Source organism: Notamacropus eugenii, chromosome 4 (genome assembly GCF_028372415.1).
Source record: "Notamacropus eugenii isolate mMacEug1 chromosome 4, mMacEug1.pri_v2, whole genome shotgun sequence".
In the NCBI taxonomy this organism is placed as follows: Eukaryota; Metazoa; Chordata; class Mammalia; order Diprotodontia; family Macropodidae; genus Notamacropus; species Notamacropus eugenii.
In genome coordinates, this window is record NC_092875.1 from 385,625,988 (window position 1) to 385,643,758 (window position 17,771).

The window sequence follows — 17,771 nt, forward strand, 5'->3', positions numbered from 1 at the left end:
TAATTTGGACGACTGAGGAAATAGGTGATTAAAATTCTATTAGTAATTTTTTCCTTACTGGCATACTATGTAATGATTTCACATTTGTCATTTTACAGTTAAATACCAACTTCTGCCCTATGCAAAGAAATATCAATTCATTATGAAGTACACTGAACAGTAGTTCATCACTCGAAGACATGTGAATTCTGAAGGTTCTTGTCTAAAGAAAATTTGTGTAATTTACCTTTGTTCACGATTTAGCCACTGCCCATTAAGTTTATTCACGTCTCTTCTTATTTAGAAAGATTTTTTAACGGAATTCTCCCTTTTTTAAAACGTCTTTTGGGCCTATACTTGGAATAGAAGGGGAAAGACAAGGGAATAAGCATTTATATCATGCCTTTGCCAACCATTGTGAAAGCACTTTAGAAATAATATCTATTAAAAATATTTTCCCCTAGAAAAGACACCGACTATGTTTCATAGAAAAGAACTCTTTATTTAAAAAGCAAGTAATAACTATTTCCCCCAAATATAAATTATATATGATAAATTTCTGATGGGTCAAAGTAGTATAGGTAGAAATAATTTTTTTAAAATACTTTAAGCAGTTAGTGATTACAGACTACTCAGTCTGAAGTAACTATTTGAAGTTCTATAATAACCACATCATCAAAAATTAGTTTGCAAATACTCAAAAGTGTGAGAAAGATGTTAGCTTCATTCTGAATTTATTAAAAATGTAACATGTAAGACTAATTGTAGTTATTTTTGATGAATCAGTTAAGTAAACATTAAGAAATTTTTCCATTAAAGTTTATTTTTCCCTTTGACACTGATGACTTTGAACATGCTTTATTCTTATTTTGTTATTATAGTATATCTTTTTACAAGTAACAGTGCAGTAATAATATGAAAAATTCAAATTACGTGCTGTAAACATACATATGCAACTGTGTTATATTTGCATATATGTATTATTATTTTACACAATGTACATATATGTATGTGCATATCACTAATACTACATATGTGCATATGTATATGTATATGTTCACTTTTATCATGAGAAATTAACTGTTTTTTTCTAGGGATATATTTGCCGGACTGTCACCTTCATACTACATCTTATGTATATTTTCTTATCTGTAGAATCTTGTACATGGACACATATATGCCATTCATTCATATCTCCATTATTCTTCAATTCTTCAGAGACAGAGAGGGCAAAAAGGGAAGAACAACTTGTGGAAAGCTTTTTTCCTGCACTGGATTCCATGTAAGTGAATAGAATAGAAGGTACCACCCTCCTCATTTTTAATCCTAGGTGCACATCCCAGATCATATTTATACAATGCACAAGCAAGAATCACAGGGGATAGATCCAACGTGGATGGGTTGCAATCCATACAATTGAAGAGAATTTCCATTTTGATGAGGCCTATTTATATATTCTAATATTGGGGAGAATTGAACTAGCATGCCGAAGTGTTTTACCAAACATTAAAATAATTTTTTTGCTTTATCAAATGTATTTGAATATATCATCTCACCTCATCAATGTGTTATAGGACTTTTACCTGTAATAAATCACAGTATCATATCTTTTTAGAGTTGGTTGAGCTCTTTGATAAAAAGTCCAGTTTGCCAAGGTTTCATAAATCAAAAATCTTTTGTCATTAAATTCATCACATGTTCAATGAAACACAGCCTCCCACAGCAAATGGTAGTTAACATGTCTGTAAAGAGTGGGCTGGAAATTTGTCATAAGCTCTAAGTCTAGTTGCTCTACTTGTGGGGAAAGTAGTGAATTGATATCAAGAGGCTTGAATTTAAATTCTAGTGCTGATATTTACTGTGGTGTAATTTTGGGCAAATTGTTTATTTCTTTGGGTTTCAATTTCCTAATTACTTAAAAAAGAAGACATTTGATTAGATGATGTCCAAAGTCTCTTTCAACTCTCAACTGATGGACAGACTATTTTTTTCATGAATAAAACAGATATGACAATAAGTATCGTTGTCCCCCATTTTTGAGAAGGGCACTATGAAAACAAATGAGCTAGAAAGAGGCATTTTTATACATGTGGAAGAAAGTCACTGGATAAACTTTAGTTGTTGAAGTGAAAAGTGTAACAGCAGATTTAAAGTATGTAAATAGCAGTGTCATCAATAATGGTGAGCTATGCTGCATATCAAGTTCAACAAAAGAATTGTGACATTTCTGCATTTTAAAAACTATAATTTAGCTGGACTGGCTCATTTTTTATAGGGATTTATGGAAATATTCACATTTCATTTCTTTAGACTGTCAGTCTAGGCTTACAAATCAAAAGAAACTGCAAAAATGAAGTTTGATTATATGAAACCATATTCAACCAATATGGAAATATATTTCAGATAATAAATGAAGGAGAAACTATAATGAACCAACTTTCTCTTGTGGAAAGAGTATTCTAACGTGTTGCACAGAGGATGTTATTAGCGGCTCAACATATTCTTTCATAAAATTTTACTTATGCAGCAGGAATCTTTTTCTTCTTCAATAATCAGAAACTTTCAATTCAAGGTAAGATTCCTACAAAGTTGAATTTCTAAGGAATATATAGAAGATCTTGCCTGATTTCTTAATCGAAAAATAATAAAAAGTAATTGTACATATAGCACAATTATTTAATTTATATTTTCTTCATAAGATTCTGAATTTATTTTTTTTAATTTTTTTAATTTTTATTTTTTAATGTTTAACAATCACTGCCATACAATTGAGATTTTATCCCCCCCACCTACCCCTCACTACCCCCCTCCCTCCCCGCGACTGCATACAATTCTGTATAGATTCTACATATACTTTCCTATTGAGTATATTTTCATTATAGTCATGCTATGTAGTCAGACTAAAATAAATGAAAGAAATCGTATAACAAATCAGAACATGATACACAAACACATACACATAAACAAACATGATGTGCTACATTTTATGAGTGACTTCCATATTTCTTTCTCTGAGTGTGGAAGGCATTTTGCCTTGAGGACCACCTTTGGGATTTTTTTTTTTATAAGAAGTTTTTGCATTATTACAAAAATCCAAGTCTACCAGAAAAAACTCTCACACACTGTGGTCATTGCTGTGCACAAAGTTCCCCTGGTTCTGCTCCTTTCACTCAGCATCAGGTCATATAAGTCCTTCCAGGCCTCTCTGAAGTCTTCTTGTTCATCATTTCTTATGGCACAATAGTACTCCATTACATTCATATACCATAATTTATTCAGCCATTCCCCAATTGATGGACATCCCCTTGACTTCCAGGTTTTGGCAACTACATAGAGTGCTGCTATAAATATTTTTGTACATTTGAGACCCTTTCCCATTTTTATGATCTCTTGTGGATACAGTCCTAGTAGCGATATTGCTGGGTCAAAGGGTATGCACATTTTTGTAGCCCTTTGGGCATAGTTCCAAATTGCTCTCCAGAATGGTTGGATACGCTCGCAGCTCCACTAACAATGAATTAGTGTTCCAACTCTCCCACATCCTCTCCAGCATTAATCATTTTCTTGTTCTGTCATGTTTGCCAATCTTATAGGTGTGATGTGGTACCTCAGAGTTGTTTCGATTTGCATCTCTCTAATCAATAGTGATTTAGAGCATTTTTTCTTATGATTATAGATATCCTTAATTTCTTCCTCTTAAAATTGCCTGTTCATATCCTTTGACCAATTATCAATTGGTGAATGACTTGTATGATTATACATTTGCGTCAGTTCTCTATATATTCTAGAAATGAGGCCTTTATCCCCGAGCTTACTTGTAAAAATTCTTTCCCAATTTACTACATCCCTCCGGATTTTGGTTGCATTGGGTTTGGTTGTTCAAAAACTTCTCAGTTTAATGTAATCAAAATTATCCATTTTGCTTTTCATAATGCTTTCTATCTCTCCTTTAGTAAAGAATTCTTCCGTTCTCCATAGATCTGATCAATATACTATTCCTTACTTTTCCAGTTTATACATGGTATCAATCTTTATACCTAAATCATGTACCCATTTGGACATTATTCTTGTGTACAGTGTCAGGTATGGGTCTATGCCTAATTTCATCCACCCTGTTATCCAGTTTTCCCAGCAATTTTAGTCAAACAATGAGTTCTTATCCCAGAAGCTGGGGTCCTTGGGTTTATCAAACAGAAGGTTGCTATATTCCTTTCCTACTGCATCTTGAGTGACAAGTCTATTCCACTTGTCTACCTCTCTGTTTCTTAGCCAATGCCAAGTGGTTTTGATAATTGCTGCTTTCTAGTACAGTTTGAGGTCTGGTAGTGCTAGGCCACCTTCCCAAGCATTTCTTTTCATTAGTCCCTTTGATATTCTGGACCTTTTGTTTTTCCAAATGAATTTTGATATTATTTTATCCAGCTCTAGAAAGTAATTGTCTGATAGTTTAATTGGTATGGCACTAAATAAGTATATTAATTTAGGTAGAATTGTCATTTTTATTATATTAGCACGGCCTACCCATGAGCAACTAATGTTTTTCCACTTACTTAAATCTGACTTTATTTGTGCAAAAAGTGTCTTGTAATTGTGTTCATATAATTCCTGGGTTTGTTTTGGCAGGTAGACTCCTAAGTATTTTATACTGTCTACCCTAACTTTAAATGGGATTTCTCTTTCTATCTCTTGCTGTTGGACTTTGTTGCTAATATATAGGAACGCAGAAGATTTGTGTGGGTTTATTTTGTAACCTGCAACTTTGCCAAAGTTGTTTATTAATTCAAGTAATTTTTTACTTGAATCTCTGGGATTCTCTAGGCAAATAATCATATCATCTGCAAAGAGTGATAACTTAGTTTCTTCTTTGGCTATTCTTATTCCTTGAATATCTTTATCTTGTCTAATTGCTACAGCTAACATTTCTAATACCATATTGAATAATAGTGATGATAACGGACAAACTTGTTTCACCCCTGACCTTATTGGGAATGCATCTAGCTTATCCCCATTGCATATAATGCTTGCTGAAGGTTTTAGATAGATACTGCTTATTATTTTATGGAAAATTCCCTTTATTCCTACGTTCTCCAGTGTTTTTAGTAGGAATGGGTGTTGTATTTTGTCAAAAGCTTTCTCTGCATCTAGTGAGATAATCATGTGTTTTTTGTTAGCTTTGTTGTTGATGTGATTGATAATGCTAATAGTATTCCTAATATTGAACCAGCCCTGTAGTCCTGGTATGAATCCTATCTGATCATAATGTATTAATCTCGTGATAAGATGCTGTATTCGTTTTGCTAAAATCTTATTTAAACTTTTTTCATCTATGTTCATTAGGGAAATTGGTCTATAATTTTCTTTCTCTGTTTTGTCTCTTCCTGGTTTGGGTATCAAATCCATAATTGTATCATGGAAAGAATTTGGGAGGACTCCTTCTTCCCCAATTTTCAAAAATAGTCTATGTAGTATTGGAATTAACTGTTCTTTAAATGTTTGATAGAATTCACTTGTGAAACCATCTGGCCCTGGAGATTTTTTCCTAGGGAGTTCATTGATGGCTTGTTCAATTTCTTTTTCTGAGATGGGGTTGTTTAAGTAATCAACTTCCTCTTCTGTTAATCTGGGCAATTTGTATTTTTTAAAATATTCATCCATCTCATTTAGATTATCGAATTTGTGGGCATAAAGTTGGGCAAAGTAGTTTCTAAATATTGTTTTAATTTCCTCCTCATTGGAGGTGAGTTCACACCTTTCATTTTTAATATTAGTAATTTGATTTTCTTCTTTCTTTTTTTTAATGAGATTGACCAAAGGTTTATCAATTTTATTAGTTTTTTCATAAAACCAACTATTGGTTTTATTTATTAATTCAATAGTTTTCTTAATTTCAATTTTATTAATCTCTCCTTTGGTTTTCAGTATTTCTAATTTGGTATTTACTTGGGGATTTTCAATTTGTTCTTTTTCTAGCTTTTTCAACTGCAAGCCTAAGTCATTGATCTCCTCTTTCTCTATTTTATTTATGTAAGCATTCAGAGATATAAAACTTCCCCTAATAACTGCTTTTGCAGTATCCCATAAGTTTTGGTATGTTGTCTCACTCTTGTCATTCTCTTGAATGAAATTGTTGATTGTTTCTATGATTTCTTCTTTAACCTAACCCTTCTTTAGAATTAGATTATTTTGTTTCCAATTGATTTTTGGTTTCTCTTTCAATGGCTTTTTATTACATGTAATTTTTAATGCATTATGATCTGAGAAGGATGCATTGATTATCTCTACCTTTCTGCACTGGATTGTGAGATTTTTATGTCCTAGTACAGGGTCAATTTTTTTAAATGTTCCATGTACCGCTGAGAAAAAGGAATATTCCTTTCTATTCCCATTTAATTTTCTCCAAAGATCTATCATATCAACCTTATCCAGAGTTTTATTTACCTCCTTAACCTCTTTCTTGTTTATTTTGAGGTTAGATTTATCGAGTTCAGAGAGGGGGAGGTTGAGGTCCCCCACTAGAATAGTTTTGCTATCAATTTCTTCCTTCAACTCCCCCAACCTCTCCTTTAAGAATCTGGATGCTATACCACTTGGAGCATACATGTTTAGTAATGATATTGCTTCATTGTCTATGGTGCCTTTTAGCAGGATATAGTTTCCATCCTTATCCCTTTTGATTAGATCTATTTCTGCTTTCGCTTTGTCTGAGATTAGGATTGCTACTCCTGCCTTTCTTACATGAGCTGAAGCACAATATATTCTGCTCCATCCTTTGACCTTTATCCTATGTGTATCCCCCCGTTTCAAATGTGTTTCTTTTAAGCAGCATATTGTTGGATTATGGCTTTTAATCCATTCTGCTATCCGTCTCCGTTTTATGGGAGAGTTCATCCCATTCACATTCACAGTTATGATTACAATCTGTGTATTTCCCTCCACCCTCTTTCCCACCATTTGTGCTTTTAACTCTCCCGTCTCCCTTCCCCTCCTCAATAGTATTCACTTTTCTCCCCCTCCTCCTGCAGCCTTCCCCTCCTTCTTTTGGCCCCCCTCACTTTTACTCCCCTTTACTCTTATTGCTTCTTTCCTCCCTTTTAGCCACCCTCCCCTTTCTTCCCCCTTCCCCTCCTACTACCTATAGAGCTAGTTAGGATTATCTACTTAAGATTATTGTTTCCTCCTTTGAACAACTCAGATGAGAGTACCTCTCAAACAAAGCTCATCTCCCTCCCCTCCTTCCCTCTACTATAGTTTTGTACTTCTTCCTGTGATATAATTTGCCGTTTTCTGCTTCCCCCTTTTCACACCTCCTATTACAATCCCTTCTCATACTTAACTCATATTTTTGACATGACATCATTTACTTTATGCCTGTTCCCTCTTCATATATCCCTTTTATCATAATAGCTGCACAGTTCTCAAGATTAACAGGTATCATCTTCCCTTATAGGGAGGTAAACAGTTTGCCCTAATTGAGTAGCAAGTTTTTATTTTTGTTTTTTCCCCTCTGTTTACCTTTTTATGATTCTCTGGAGATCTGCATTTGAAGATCAAATTGTCTATTGAGTTCTGGTGTTTTGGTCAGGAAGCTCTGGAAATCCCTTATTTCATTGAATGACTTTCTCCTTGCCTGAAATGTTATGCTGAACTTTGCTGGGTAGTTGATCCTTGGTTGAAGTCCCAACTCCTTTGCCTTAAGGAATATTGGGTTCCAATTCTTTCGATCTTTTAATGTAGAAGCTGCAAGGTCCTGTGTGATCCTGACTGTGTGTCCTTGATATTTGAATTGTTTCTTTCTGGCTGCTTGTAGTATTTTCTCCTTCACTTGATAGCTCTGGAATTTGGCAACTATATTTCTTGGGGTTTTGAGTTTGGGATCCCTTTCGGGAGGGGAACGGTGAATTGTTTCGATGACTATTTTGCCTTCTGAGTCTAGTACTTCTGGGCAGTTTTCCTTGATGATTTCCTGGAAGATATTGTCCAGACTCTTTTCTTCATCATGGGTTTCTGGCAGGCCAATAATTCTTAAATTTTCTCTCCTGGATCTATTTTCCAGGGCAGTTGTTTTTTCAATTAAATATTTTACATTATCTTCTTTCTTTTCATTCTTTAGATTTTGTTTGACTGATTCTTGTTGCGTCATTGAGTCGTTAGTTTCTACTTACCCAATTCTAATCTTCATCGTATTGTTTTCTTCAGTTAGCTTTTGCATCTCCTTTTCCATCTGACCAATTTTTCCCTTTAAGGAGCTACTTTCTCCATTTAATTTTTGTACTTCTTTTTCCATTCGACCAATTTTCCCAGTTAGGTTTTGGGTTTCCTTTTCCATCTGATCAATTTTCCCAATGAGGTTTTGGGTTTCCTTTTCCGTTTGATTAACTCTTCCTTTTAGGGAATTATTCTCTCCAGTTAATTTTTGAACTTCCTTTTCCATTTGTTCAATTTTCCTTTTCAGAGTGATGTTCTCATCAGTGAATTCTTTTTTTTATAATTTTAAAATCATTGGCCAGTTTTTCTTTTATATCCTCCTTCAGATGTTCCAGGTAATCTAGTTGTGCTTGCGAGAAATTCATAGTCCCTTCTGAGGTTTCAGATGGAAGTACAGTCTCAGCTCTGACCTCTTTGGTGTTTGTGATTTGGTCCTTATCCCCATAGAAAGATTCTTTGGTTTTTTCACTTTTTGTCTGCTTTTTCCGATTCATGATGTTGGGTGAGTGTTGCAGCTTCTGGTTCTTTCAGTCAGAAGATACAGATCTTTTAAATTGAGCTGATGTATATCTAGGCCAAAAGCAGGCTTTTTTTTTGTTGTTGTTTCCCAGATCAACTCTGGGGTTAGCTTGTTAAGTGTGTGGGAGGGGTGGTCTGGTCTCAGGAGATCTCCTCAGCTGACCTGAGGCAAAGGCAAGGTCAAGGGATGGTGATCCCAGCTTCCCTATTGTCTTCCCTTTTCCCCTGGAGGGCTGGGGCACGCCTAGAAGCTAATGCGTGTTCCCGCCCCTCCTGGGGCTCGTCTCCTGGCGCTGAGGCTTTCTTGGGTCTCAGTGTGAATTTTCTCTGCCCTGGGTCGTCTGTCCTTCCAGATCGCCTTCGTCACAGTAGGAAGAATCCCCCCTTGCTATTTCTGCAGCCTCTGGTGTTATGAGACTACTTGCACCCTTCTGCTGTTCCTGCTGATCCAGAATTTATCTGGGGAAGAATTTTATGGTTCTTTCACGGCCATCAGCGGGGAGTAGAGATCATCTACTGATCACTCCGCCATCCCAGCTCCTCGAAGTTCAAGTAGTTGACTTACCGAAGTTTAGTCTTCAGGCTGAAGGTTTCAAAGGCTGCTGTGCTGATGTCTGGCACCCAGCGGCTCTCACCGACTCGGTTTGGCTTGTCTCCTGCTCCGCTGGTTTCGCTCGCCACTCTCGGGCTTCTCAGGTCCCCTCCGCCCTGCTGCGGCGACCCCACTGCGCTGTGCGCTGGGGGCTTACCCTCGTGGAACAGATCCTTCCCGTGGACCTTCCAGTCCAACCTGGGCTCTGAATCTGTCAAAGTCTGTCACCCACTGGATTCTACACCTCCAAAGTATGGTCAGATTCTCCCTTCAGAGACATCCAGAGGAGCTTGTCCAGGAGCTTAGGTGAGTCGCCGCTTTCACTCCGCCATCTTGGCTCCGCCCCCAAGATCCTGAATTTAGAGTTGAAGTGACCAAGAAGCTATCTAGCACCACGCATCATGTATACACAGGAAAATTAAGTTCATCGATATGCAGTGACTCAGCCAAGATCAGAAAATTAGTAATCAATATTCACAACCTCTGTTCTGATCTTCTGTGTCACCTTCTCAGCTACCTATAGACATCTCAAATTAGATTTCCCACAGACATGCATTCAGCACATAGCCTGGTTCATGACTGTTACTTAAAATATTCTTGTTGAAGAGACTTAACTTGAAGACCTCAAGCTCTAAATACATCACATTCGCCAGTGTACAGTATTCTCTCTTTCTCCCATGCAATGGTTGGGTTTCTCTCTTAGTTCATTTCATAACAGTGATGATCAAGGCAAATTTTCTAATGCATACTTCTATTAAATCATGCTTACCTTTGCTCAGTGCCTAAATCCTGCAAGAACAGTGGGGACCTTGTACTTTGCACATATTCACTGTGTCCCAATTTATCTTATCTCTCACTAATGATAGTTTGTTGTTTTTGTTTTTTTTTTTTTTAACTATCTGGTACTCAAACATTTAATCTGCTAACAAATAACTAAGCTCTTAGGTAAATTGGTTTTTCTTATCTTTTTTAATTTTTAAAGTACTTTCTTCCATTACTTGTTTAAATTCTATATTACAGACACACGAAACAGATAAAGCAGCAAAGTGAAATAAAAATTGATTTATATTTCCAGTGCCAGGAACAAATGTGGAATTTGAAACTGTGACTTTTCTTTGACCTTTACAATTATAAACGAAAGAAAAATACTCCCTGCCTTTGAATATCTCTTATACAATAGAGTCACAGAATTTGAACCTTTAAAGGACATGATGTATATATATAGTTATCCTCTATTATAACAAAAAATGTGTGTAATTGTCTACCTTTATTTCTCTGTGTCAGAAAAGAAACACAAATAAAAATATGAGTCTAGATGTATATATTAAACTACGACTTATATGTGTGCTTGGATCTTGATATAGAATGATGTTGATGAGAGACAGAATAAGACTGAGTATGTAACTTGCCTTAATATCTGGTAGATATTTTTTGTTGATACTAGTTGTTTTTAATATCTTTAATAGCTCTACTGTAAACTCAGTGTAGCACAGTGGACAGAGTGAAGGCCTAGAAATCATAAATATACAGGTTATCTATCTCTGATAAACAGAGGACGAATGACTATGGGTAAGAAAATCACTATTTGTCTTAGGCAACACCTGTGGTTTAAATATATTCCTGAGGGTTTTTGACCATCTAACAGTAGAGTAGCTGTTTCCACCTGAGAATTTCCATATTCTGATGAAATTTCAACTCATCCAAATATTTGTGGAGTCATTTTCATGCGAAGTCAGCCTTTTTGCTGCTAAATAGATTATATCTTGACAAGGAACTGATGCAATCAGTTGAAGCTTTAAAAGATACCTGAGACTGTAGAACTGAAGGGCATTTTAAACAATATAATTAAAAGAGAACATGGCCTTCACTTTCTACAAGGTATTATGAACTCTGTATCCTAAATCATATCTTATTATCTTGGATAGTCTGGATTAATGTCTTGGTTTTAAGGTTCTATATAGTTGCTCAACACTTCTCTTAACGTAGTAGGTATTCTAAATACTATTATACTCATTTTTGAGATGAAGACTTTTAGCCTCAATTTGAGTTGTTCTTAAACATACATAAGTACGTATTAGCACCTAATTTGTTTTATATTTTTAATATTTTAAAAACTAAAAGTGGAATCTAGTCACTGACATTATACATTTAATAATCAAAATAAAGTTTCCATTTCAAAAAAATATTTCCTTCATAACCACTCTGAGTATTGAGTAGAATATTTGACTTATTCATTATATATGTATATGCATATATATGCATACATGTATATATATATGCATATATATACATATACATATATATGCATATATATATGTTGGTTCCTCATTCATTGCATTCTAACTCAAATCACTTGATATCCCTTCCAAATCATTAAGATCATTAAGATGCAGTGTGTCTTCGAGGATATGGTGCTGGATTTAGGTTCAAATTCCTCTATAGACACCTATTAACTGTGTGATTTTGGTAAGTAAAAATTGTTTTGATCTTCAGTTTCCTGACCTCCTCAATAAGTATTTGAATAAGAGGATCTCTGAGGTTCCTTCCAATTCTAAATCTTTGCTCCTTTAAGAACAAAGTGGATATAACATTTCTAAAGATGTTGGTTTTATCCCTCAGCCACCACAATCATACCTTTCCTAACATCTTTATAATTATAAATGTTTTAGTTTATTGTCTGCTCCTTGTCTCCAGTGTTAGAAGAGTCATTCCTCCTCCCAAAAAACAGCTTCTCCACTTATTGTCTTTGTCATCTGCTTCCATCTCTCCCCAAACAAGCTCCTTTTCTCAAATGGTTCCCTCTCTATTTTCTCTATTCTGCTCTATCTAAAAATAACTTGTTTTAGCCTCTCTATTCTAAAGGAAAAATGTAGATAGATGGAAACAGACAGATAGATATAATATGTGTAGGTATATGTGTACATGTATGCATGTATATATGTGTGTGGGTGCTTCATGTGTATGTATATATGTGTTTATATACATACACACATATACACCCACACCCCTACATACACATATGCATATACATACATACATACATACATATATATATATGTATATATATATATATATATATATATATATATATATATATATATATATATATATATATATATATATATACATATTGCCTTTAAGATATTCCATATTTGGTATGTCCTATTTTATTGCTCCCCTTTCTTGTTATCTTCTAAAATAAGAGGATACTGACTTCACTGCCTTCACTTTCCCAACATTTACTTACTTTTCAACCCCTTCCAACCTCACTTCCATTCCGATAGGTCTATCCAAATTTACCCATGACCTTATTATTGCTGAATCCTATTATGTTTTGCTGAACTACAGTAACTAAAATTTCTTTAAAATTTGACAAGTTTACCATTTCTGACCACCATCTCCTTCCTATCTAATCATTGTTTGGTTTTCACAGCACATTTCTGCATTTCTGATAGCTTTGTGTCTGTACTGCTCCCTCTTTTTCTTTTGTTGGATTCTCATTTTCTTTTCTTCTACGTTAATATGTGTCAAAAATTCCTTTGAAAAAATTCTATCTTTAGTCCTCCTGTTGCCCTTTCTTAGTGATATACATTGTAACTGATATAGTTTCAATGATTAATTTGATACAAATATGGGTGAACTTTATGGGCTATGTAGAGTATGCCCAGTTATACTGTAATATAGAAGTCCTCTCAAAAGGATGAAAATGCAAAAGACCCAGAACTCCGCTTGGATTAGAGCAGTCACTGGGGAATGCTTTTTCATTCATCTGCTTCCCACTTTCTTATCTTGTTTTATTTGCTCAGGCCTCTGGTGTGGTAAGGGTGTGTGTGCGCGTTCATCCTTCATTGCCAAAGAAGACCATGCCATTGGAGAAATAGTGATATGACATGCACTTGACTTTGTTTTTGAGTGAGTGAGGGCTGTGCAATTCACCAGCCTCACTTCTCCTCCAGAGCCATCTGAATACAGTGACCAGATATTCATCAGGATGATTGGAGATGACCCAGGATGAGGCAACTGTGGTTAAGTGACTTGTCTAACATCACACAGCTAGTGAGTGTCAAGTGTCTGAGGTGAGATTTGAACTCAGATAGTCCTGCTTCTTGCATTGGTGCTCTATCCACTGCACCGCCTAGTTGGTACAGTGGATACAGCTCCAGATATACAGTTGGGAAGACCAAGTTCAAGTGTGACCACTGATACTTATATAAGCTGTGTCACCCTGGGCAAGTCTCTTAATCCTGTTTGCTTCAATTTTCTCTTCTGTAAAATGAGCTAAAGACATAAATGGCAATTAACTCCAGTATATTTGCTGAGAAAACCCTAAATGGATTCATAGAGTCTGAAATTACTAAATACCAATGATGACTGGTGTGGGAGGAAGAAGGAAATCTGTCTAGTAAGTTAGTCACCTTGAATCCTGAGTTCCACACTTTTGGTCATCTTTCAGACAGTTCGTAAGCACATTCTTACCTGTTCTATAGTTATTTCTGCTTGACAGTGCCAAATTCCTATTGGAGTCAAGTAGGTTGCTTTTCCTTTTCCTTCCCACTGCCACGAGACCAGAAATCCTTCCAAGGACGTCAGTAAACTGTAACTAGATAAGGGAAAAAATCAACTTGGCTTTTCCCTACCTTGATTCCTTTGAAATGTTTTTCTCCCGCTATGATAATACCCTGGGACTCTGATACAGATAAAGTTGACAAATCAAACAAAACTTTAATTGTATAAATGATATACCTGAGGTCACAAGTTTTAAACCCCAGAACTGACTTTTCATGGTGAAGCCTAAAGCTATAGAAACAGAGTCTAATTAGAAAGATGCTTTCTTAATCGAAGAAGGTAATGTTGAAAACATTTTAACTTTTAGAATAAGACAAAATCCCTTACTTTAAATGATCAAAAGCAATCTGTGGAAAATTTCATATATTTAAAGTGAGATTTACTTATTCAAAATAAACAAATTCAATTCAGTTTTAAGCAAGCCAGTTACCCAGCAGTGCCCTAAATGAAAGGAACCAAAGAAAATGTCTTTATGGAAAGATAGAGGACCAAGAAGAAGAAAAGACAACTTGAATATTTGCATGTCTATAAAGCAGAGAAAAACGTGAGGTTCATATTAGGTATCAAAAGAGAGAGTAGGAAAATGTCCTGGTATTGTACTTCAAATAGTTTTATACATTCACACAAGTGTAAATATTTGTTAATTGAAATTGGTTCATTCAAGTGCTCCTTACTTCCTCTAGTTTCCAAGAATTTCTATCAGAACTGATATGAAGCATCAGAATGGATTCTTTTGACTACTTTATTATTCTACGGTCATTCAAGAGTAAAGATGAAAACTGAGTTGAAATTCAAACAACAAAAAGGACAATATTATCAAATCTGAGTCATAAGGCAGGAAGAAATCTTGGAAATTATGTTTTCTCACCCCATTTTGACTTCATTTTATCATTCATTCAGCAATATACCGATGTACCTTTTGATCTATCAATTATTGTAGGCAAGATGAAAGTGAGGGAAGAGAGGAAGGGACATCAGATACTTGTCAGCATCACTTAGGTAATAAACATTGAAGACAGGACTGAAATCCAGATTTTTTGTCAATCATTTTTTAATATATGACTCAAGCTCTTGAAGAATGATCTCCCAAAGGGTAAACTATCATCTTAAAATGATATGAGTATTATAATAAAACAAACATCATAACAAAAATCAATATTACATCACATGTTAAAAAAGGACAAATTCATACTTTTCAAAGAAGATGCTATTTCCTAAGAAATAATGAACCTCACCATTTCTCTATACAATGCTTCATTTAAATGATCATCCAATTTTACTTAATATATCTATATGTAAGATAAGAATTACTCAACACCATAAAAGCATCTTGCATATGTACAGCACTTTTTGTCACCACATATGCTCAAACATAAATGTATAGAAATATGTATATATATGTGGTATGCATGCACATCTACATTATACATATATTCATGTACAATTCTAATATGGTCTTCTTAAAAGACTGCTGTTCATTTAATTAGTTAAAATGTTTCTTATATACAGAGTTCAAAAATACTAAGATAATTTTATTTTTTATAATGCCTGAAGTATAACTTCATTCTTAGAAGACCTTTTGAAATAATCTCATTGAAAGCTATACAATTTTTATCTCAATAAATTTCAACTCATTCCTCAGTAGTTGTAAAGAAACCTCTTTATTTTATATCAGTAAGGCAATCTTTTAAAATTATCACAAATGACATGTTATCCTTGACTGCTGATACTTGATTTTCTCATAATTGTAAGGTTTATTTGGAGAGACTTCTACATATTCTCTTTGAAAAATAAGATCAAAAATTTATGTTTTCTTTTTAGCCAAATGAGAATTATTATTTAGTGCAATTAAGGTGGTCATTGCCAGGAAATACATTTCGATATTTGCTTTTTAGAAATTATGTGAAATTTCTTTTCTCAATATTACCTCTGGAAACTAAAAATGATTCACTTCCTTCTTTTAAGGGCTCATTACTGCTCTCACTTTAGGATAATCAATTCTAATTGACTTTCTGAAGGAGGATCACTTTAGAGCTTGCTCTTGCATTAGTCAGTAAGACACTGATGAATCAAAGGACACAACACTTCTTTTTTTATTAAAAATGCAAGCTGAATATATGATTAATGAAGAGAGTAATTGTAATGATGTCCTTGAAAATGGCTATAAAGTGAAAAATTGAGTTCTTATATTCTATTAAATTTTGTGATGTCTGTGGTGTCATTTCTATTTTGGATTTGTTTTTCAAATAGCAAATCAAAACACAAATAATCTACTTAGATTCCATTAACTACTAACTCTACATTATTTTGTTGTTTTGGATATGTTTGTCTAATTCTGGTTCGTAATGATTATTGGCACTATTAGACATCTTTTCTAAGTCATGAGGTCTGGAAAAGCAGTTTGGTCATCTTTTTATCCAGGTGCAAAACTCAGCTGTACCAACATCTTTTAATTGCCTGGCAAACAAGAGGCAACATCTGCGTATCAGAGAGTAAGTTTTAAATTAGTAATCATAACAAAATAATGCCATGTCTGTTTAGCTGCCAATAGTCTCAGATGTTTGAAAACTTCTGTGTTGTATGCCAAATGAATGAGGGATCCTGTCATTAAATATTATCTTCATGCTTTGAACAGAGTTGATTTGCTTTTTAGGTTCATAAGTTTTATTTCTGTCACAAGGTGAAGAGAAGTCACCTTTGTTATTTGCCAGAAGTTGTTGATAGAAAATGGAAAGGAAGGGAATTGGGAATGAGATGAGGAATCTATTTTCTCCATCTAAAAAACTGCGGGGTTGGGCTCTACGATCTTGGAAGTTCTCCTTCCTGTACTCAAGGTCCATAATAATTTGAATATTGTCTACATCTATCTATCTACCTTTCTATCCATCATGTTAAAATCATCAGATCATAATATATGTGAAACTTATATTTTCAAAATACATAAGCTCAAGGGTTAAAACTTAAGTCCTGCAGGGTCTTAATCAAATTGATTGGCATATAGCTTCAAGAGATGACATATATTCATTAACATTGCAAATATCTTCCAGGATCATTTGGTATAAATCAACAATGTTTTTCATGTAAGAGGTAATTCCCATTAAATATTTTTGTTTTCAAATACAGTATTTTCGAAATGTCTAACAGCCATCTTGTTAGATTTCTGCACAAAACAAATTAAATGACTGGACCTTGTTCATAATTAAATTTCTCTTTCTAAGAAATAAGAGGTGAAATGATGGCATAACATACAGGCTGTGGAACAATTTTTTTTTAACCTTGGCTTTCCCAGAATTCTCAGAAAATCTTTGTTTTTACATTAGAAAACAGTAAGTCATAGTAATATGTTTTAAGATCTTAATAAAATTTTTAAACATTTCATTAGAAGTCCCAGACATGCTCACTATACCAACAAATTGAATTAAAATTTAGTCTTTTCCAGATTTGCCAGGAGTCCTAACACCCTGAAGATTCATTGGCCCTGAGGTCCATTCTCAGTGCTAGGTCCATTCTCAATGCTAGGCTGAATCATTATGTCATAAAGGGCCACGGTGTTTAGCACGATACTTAGCTACCATATAAGAACAATTAATTAATTCACCCTCTATGTATCTGTCCACCTGACTATATATATTTGCATTCTACCAGGGAGTTTTGAATCATATACTGATCAATGGAAAGGATGGTAGAGGCCATTTAGGTAAAGACTCGCAATTTTCAGATAGGGAAACTGAGCACAAGAAAGGACAAATATAATGCCCAGGGTAATACATCATATTTTGCAAACCCAGAATTTAAAACAAGTTTCTCTGATTCTAAACGAAGCATCTTTTCCACCCCTCCACCATTAAAGCGGCGTTCTAAAGGAAAAACAATGCCTTAACCTATACGATCTATCTTGTGATGGAAATAA